This window comes from Nanorana parkeri, unplaced genomic scaffold (genome assembly GCF_000935625.1).
Source record: "Nanorana parkeri isolate BGI_ZX_2015 unplaced genomic scaffold, ASM93562v1 scaffold13, whole genome shotgun sequence".
Classification (NCBI taxonomy): domain Eukaryota; kingdom Metazoa; phylum Chordata; class Amphibia; order Anura; family Dicroglossidae; genus Nanorana; species Nanorana parkeri.
In genome coordinates this window covers 2,475,140-2,480,471 of record NW_017306281.1, presented here as the reverse complement: position 1 = coordinate 2,480,471, position 5,332 = coordinate 2,475,140, and positions in this window count along the sequence as shown.

Genomic DNA, 5,332 nt, shown 5'->3' with positions numbered 1-5,332 from the left:
ATGGTGATGGGATAATCAGTAATAAACTGTTTACTAGACATGTGCATTCGGATTCGGACGAACCTGCAAATCAACGAAAATCAGTTGATTCGGCGGTTCGTCCGAATCCGAAATTACGAATTTAATATACTAAAATGATATTCGGGCATACATTAATTAGTTTTCAGAACACGCTAGCGGCCATATTTGTTTCATTTGAAAAAAATGTTTTTGTTTTGCCCATGTCTACTGTTTACTGTTAGTTCAGTCAAGAATACAAGAGGCCACCACCTGAAGCTGGCAGAGATCGATGCTGGCGACGTACACTGTACGTCGTCAGTCACGAAGGGGTTAATCTTAAAAAGCGAAGGGGAATCTTTACTGTGAGAGCTGTAAAATTGTGGAACTCCCTCCCACAGACAGTGGTATCAGCTGAGAGTATGGAATCATTCAAGAACTATCCAGATACTTTTCTCAGCGCACAAGATATACAGGGTTAAAGGTAATCTTGGTAACAAACACACAAAACCCAAAGGTTGAACTCGATTAACCTGTGTTTTTATTCGACCGTATCAACTATGTATACCCATGATCTGATAAATGAGATCCTTCACAGACTTCTGTACTCCAAATGTTTTATCGATACCCTTTGGAGCAGGACTGTGTATCTGCTGGTACCCATAGCCTGGCAAATAGAGGTCAGATATTTATATTTGTATTCTTTTAATCTGCTTGTCTATATATGCTACAAACACCCCAATTGGGAGATAAAATCTTTCTGAGCCAACTTAGGATATCACTCCCTGTGCTTCCTAAAGATCCACGGGTCTATCGCACAGCAGATAGACAGCAGCAAATACTCTTAAAATTAATGTTCTGCCCAGACTTCTCAACCTGTTGCAGATTCTTACAGTTTTGAATCTCCAGTTACCTGAAAACTCCCTGTGCAGAATTTAGAAAATGTATATGGACAGGCAGGAGGATGCATATCCCCTACAACACAGCATTCTTACCCAAACCCAGTGGTGGCATCGGATTCCCAACTTCCAAAGCCCATGTACTAGGTGCTGCTCCAGGTTGGTCCACTTAGATCAGCCGACAAGGTGCACACACCAGCTCACAACCATCCACAAAATAAACTGTAGCTATAAGGAAATTGTGTCACTCCTGTATCTGTTGAAGATTGCTGTGTAATTTTGAATTCATTAATCAGCACACTGGCCCTGACTCAAGCCACCTAAAGCATTTTCTGCACTACTCTTCTTGGTCAGGCCTTGTGGCTAGCCTGGAGCAATTTGTTATCTAGGCTGGAAGGCCTGCCATGTCTTGCAGTGGCACGTATTTATTTACACTTTTTATGCACAAATGCACACTTTTGATCCCACAGAAAACTGAGGGTGTTGGTGCTTTCCAGGCCCATCCTGATGTTAGGGGAGAAGTTCTCCGACCTCTACATTTTTTATTTACCTCTCCCCACTTTAGGCTCACTCTTCGGGAGAGCCCTCACCAAGTATTTGGTGGACCGGCTTCGCCAGATAACTGTTGGCTGCCTGGTATTTGTTTTTTTTTCCACCGTTCTGATTTCTTTGCCCAGCATGTACCCCAGTGTGCAACTTTCTAATTTTCTGTGTGTGTAATAGACTTTCAAAATGTATTAGCATTTGATACCTACAGCTCTGATAGTCTCTGATGTGATAAAGAAAGCATCAACCTCTGCCCATGGAAAAGGGTTTTTAAAGTTTTTTTTTTTAATAGAGATAAGTTACAAAGTAAAAGTAAAGATTCAAAAAATAGAGGGATTTCTGTGTGCAGAAATCGTCAAAGACAAGGCAAGTGTCAAGCTAAGTATCAAAGGGGGAGATTTTAAATCTCTTTTTCTGGACATTTACCATATTGGACCTCTCAAATAAACATGCGTATTACACATCATGAATTAAGGGACATTGATTGGTTTTATTTTGGAACATCTTATCAACTTGACTGCAATCCAGATTCTCAAATACCTTCACTATCGGAACCTGTACCCAATATCTCCTGTACAGAAAGTGATAATGGAACAGAATGTGAAGGGAAATCTTCCAAGGATGACATTTGTTCTGGTGACCACTGTCTAAGAGGAAATATGTCCTTGTTAGGGAGAGATTTCTTCTTACATTCTGCCGTTTCTCTGGGACAGAAAGTCAAGAGATGCCTTCCTGATAGACATAGAAAAAAAAAACCTGACACGTGGTCTTAAAGGAGAACTATGGGGTTCAAGTTTTTCTTTACTTTTGGATTACATGGGCTATAGGAGTAAATTGTGCAATTTACTCCTACAACCCAAAATGCACCCTAAACATACAATCGTTACTTTAAGATGGTGGGCGGGGCTAAGCGCCGCAGTGGGGAGAGATCCCGACAATACTGTCGGGATCCTCCCAACTGATTGTTCTCACTGTGACTGACGGCATTCCTTGAGAACTGCTGCGCATCCACGAATCCCCTCCACGTCCCCGTCGTCTGTGCCAGCAAATGACAGTGCGTGCATGGAAGGCCGTTTCTCCTCAGTGCCTCTGCCCCTCCTTCCTCTCTCTCCGTCTTGAAAATGTGCAGCAGTTGTATGGAAGCCTGTTCCCCGTAAATGTTAGTTCCCCCTGACCGTTCAGCTATTACCATAACCCCGCCCCTTCCTTACAGCTGCTTAGTATTTACATAACCCCGCCCCCTCTCCTTTAACTATTCCATAGTACATCTAAATCAAAACACTAAAATCTCATATAAGCTTTAACATGTTAAATGTCATTTCAAAATTTGTTTTCAATATTTTTGAGATCTTCAGTTTTCATTCAAAAATGATCAGTTATTCTGCCATGAAAGTCCTTTTTCTGGAATGTTCTGTTATGGGGTGAAATTGCTCTGTCCCTGTCTTAACATTGTTCACCCTATGACATATACTCCTGATGTAGACTACAAGCTGTCTTACCAATGAACATGCAGATGCGTTACAGCCATTGTCATCATCTTCAAGAATCTCACCAATGCCATGCAGCCATCGCTAAACTATGCGCATGTAGACTGGAAGTGATTGCAAAAGAAACAAGAAGCTGAAAGAGATCAGCAGCACTGAGAGTCATCAAAGGCTGATAAATGAGAATACAGTATTTTTTAGTGTATTGCTATATGCGGTGTTTTGGAAATTAAATGTTATACAGTAAGGCCCCTTTACACTACACACTGTGTTAACTGAACAAGTTACCATGCATTATGGTATGCTGCATTAAGATTCAACTTCAATTGGCTGCAGTGCACCTTATTGCACTACAAAAATCATTCACCATTTGTTTCACATAGAGCACCACAACACAAGACGTTCACTCCTACATAATTGGTAATTATATTACAAAGTCTAAGGGCCCGTTCACATATGCAGCAGCGACCTGCATTTTACTGCATCAGATCAGCACAGGTCACTGCTAGGACACATAGAAAACAATTGTTTCTATGTCCCTCGTTCACACCACACCTCCGGTGTGATACTGTACTGGATGCCACTGCAGATAACTGCATGGCAACGCAGTGCACCATGATGCTTTGCGGGGACTTGAATAGAGTGTACATATTGTACACTACCAATAACATTTTTAAAAATTTGTCCAATACAATGCACACTGCCAGAGCTGCCACATAGCACTAGCTCGTCTGATAAAATGAAGCGTTATAGCAGATGGGCTAGTGAGAGCGGGCCCCTAGTGGTCAAGCCATAGTAACAACAAAAAAAGCAATATGGACAGGTAGCATGTGGGTCAATACTCCTGCACTGCAGCTTGGGTCCGAAGTTTAATCCTGGCATTAGCACTAAATGGAGTTTGTATGAGTTTCCTCCCACATTTCAAATACCTGCTGATGCTAAATGTAAACTTCCTCCCAAATTGAAAATGTATATTGTGAGCTTTGGGGAAAGAGACTGAAGTATATGTAATATGTGGGTGCTATATAAATTAGATAGGGTACTGCCTGCTAAACAAAAGCAGATCTGCAACAGTAAGGTGAACAAGAGGCAGGTAGACATAGTTCTATCATGGTCTGTTAAAAGAAAACAGGTAGAATGTGATCAGAGTGAGACCCAGGGGTTGATTTACTAACCTCATAAACACACCACGAACATGTATACACCTCTAGTGTGTTCCCTCCCAGCATGATCTATGGGTGGAATCTAAACACCTTTGTAGTGTGTACACACCCAGCAGGTGGGGTGTGCAAAGCCCTGCATGAATTGCAAGGTGATGTTGTGTAAATTAGCTCTATGTTGTGTTGCTTGCGTTGATGAATGCAGGAATGTAAATGCATGAGCTAACCATTTTTGTCTAAACTGTGAAGCAGCATTATATATGCATCATGTGCATGATTTTTCCATATATGGCATTAGTGGAAATATGCTTTTAGAGACTTTTTGGTTGATAAATACGTTTTGCTGTGTGAAAATCACACGCACCTGGTGCGTGCGTGTGTTTAGGTTAGTAAATCACCCCCCCCAGAGTTTTACTAATGATGTATAAATTGATAACAGACAGGTTGTTCCTATTTTAATATTTGTGATTACCTTTCTTCACAGTATTAAACATGCAGTTTGCTATAAGAAGCTCTCCCCTTCGGCTTTATCAGGTTGCTTCAGGTATTTATTGTAAATTAAATGTATATTTTTAGAGGTGCAAACTGCAGGGGCTGTCATCCCTACCTCTGCTTAACTATTTATTAAGTCTCTAACCTGTCACATCAAGTGACCCACCACATATACAAATGCTTGTTACAGCTCAATGGCTCATCAGGTAGTAAAGGAAGAACAAGGTTGACAGCCCTGAGCTTGCAGGATCAAAGACAAATTGGAAATGGCAGCTCCAATATTTCTATCCTGATGACTTCCTTGTAAATCAAAACAGCATTAAAACAGTTTTTATGGATGAATCAGTTTATTGAAATATGTTGCAAAGTCAAACAATGCAGGCAGAACCACAAAGAATAAGGCATGGATAAAATATGAGTCAAGACAAAATATACAACTTATGAGATGAGGAATAGACCCAAGATCCGGTGTCCCCAGGAACACGTCAAACCACCTCGGGCTAAGGCATGCCAATGCAAGCAATTTTATCTTACTTTTTAATCATTTAAAAGCAAAAGCTTTAAAAGCAATTGATTTAAATATCAATTTGTATTGTGCTTACATATTTGGTAGAAACACCTAACAAGTTATTCCAGTAATTTAAAATATAATTATTAATCCTTAACATAAAACAAATATTCAATTTCAATCAATCAAGAAAAACACACACACACACACACACACACACACACACACACACACACACACACACAC